The sequence below is a fragment of the Pteropus medius genome, unplaced genomic scaffold, assembly GCF_902729225.1.
Source record: "Pteropus medius unplaced genomic scaffold, Ma_sr-lr_union100, whole genome shotgun sequence".
In the NCBI taxonomy this organism is placed as follows: domain Eukaryota; kingdom Metazoa; phylum Chordata; class Mammalia; order Chiroptera; family Pteropodidae; genus Pteropus; species Pteropus medius.
This window is the reverse complement of record NW_024353908.1, coordinates 8,964,698-8,966,258: the sequence shown is the minus strand read 5'-3', so window position 1 is coordinate 8,966,258 and position 1,561 is coordinate 8,964,698.

Genomic DNA, 1,561 nt, shown 5'->3' with positions numbered 1-1,561 from the left:
ATCTGGAACCTCAGTCCTAAAACTGAAGAACTGAATTTTGCCAACAACCCGAAAGATCAAGAAAACGGAATGTCCCCCAGAACCTCCAGAAAGGAATGCAGCCCTGCCAATACCATGGTTTTAACCTGGTGAGACTCACACCAGACCTCTGATCTCTAGAACTGTAAGATAATAAATTTGTGTAATTTAAGCAGCTAAACTTGTGGCAATTTGTTATGGCAACAATAGAAAATGAGTACAGATCTCAAAGATTTATTGAGCAACACTACTTAGAAACCAGGGGTTGACAGGTCTCTCCAGAGCTTCATCTTCCTTTGGGCCCTGGTTCTATTTTGATGCTACATGGAAACATTGGCCTTTTGTCCTGATACGGTCTCTACCCACCTGGGTGACCTTGATCAAATTCCTTAACCTCTCTGAGCTTTAGTTTCCTCATCTGTCAAATGAAAGGATTGAGCAAGAGCAGCAACTCTAAAATTCATTGTTTTTTTCACCATGACCTGCTTTATAGAGAATGTTCCCATCTACCAAGCATTGATGGGCATGATCTAGGTTTGGGGAAATTGCCAATGTTCTAGCAATAGCATTCTTTCCTCTCCCCATCAAGAAATCATCTCAGAATATAAGTAATGTTTTCACAGGGATAACCTTACCTTTACTCCAATTTATTGAACTTAGATGCAAGGTTTGAAATTTTATGTGTATTTATGTCCTAATGTTTTACAAAGGAGACATAATGTTAATTGCATTAACATAATGCATGACGAGAAATATATCACATATTATAAATATCATCAGTGAATTATTACTATTAGTGTCACTATACCCATAGTAGTGGGAATGCTAAACTAGATGTTAGTAACATTGTTCCTAGTACTGAAATTGACTAGTTTTAGGAATTCAAAAATGGCCTGATTTAGTTGAGAGTGAACCACTTGAAGCTGAGAAGGTGGAAAGACAGTGAGGGGAAAAAGTTTTCCAAACCTTTAAAAAAAATCAGTCTCCCCTGTGACCCTATCCCCCAACCAAACAAGCTGAACAAACTCTTAATATAATACTTTATTATTATACTTGTAATTATTTCATTAGGAAATGACATACAAAATTCGATCCTAACTTTGTGGAGGGAGTAAGGGTTAAGGATCTCCTAATAATTCTCAATGAACTTCCTATTGAATAAGAAAGAGCAGAAAAAGAGTAACAAGGAAACTAATCAATATCGACAACAGGCCTGCCTGAGTTGCCGTCTATTTAATGATCCAGGAGTGGTTTGATTTTGAACAGCTGTGCCGGGAATAATTCTAAATCTGAATCTTTCAATATTTTTAAAGCAGTTTAATTTGAGCTGGGGTTCTGACACAACTCACATGAATTACTAGAAAATTGTGGTTGGGGAGAAGCCTTTACACAGAGGCAATGTAATAGATGGCTAAGATCTTGGGTTCTGGGGTCAGACACCTTGTGGATACATCCCAGTTTTGCCACTTGCTATGAGGCTGACTTTAGGCAAGTTACTTACCTCTCTCACTGTAGTAGTCTCACCTGTAAAGAGAAGAGAACC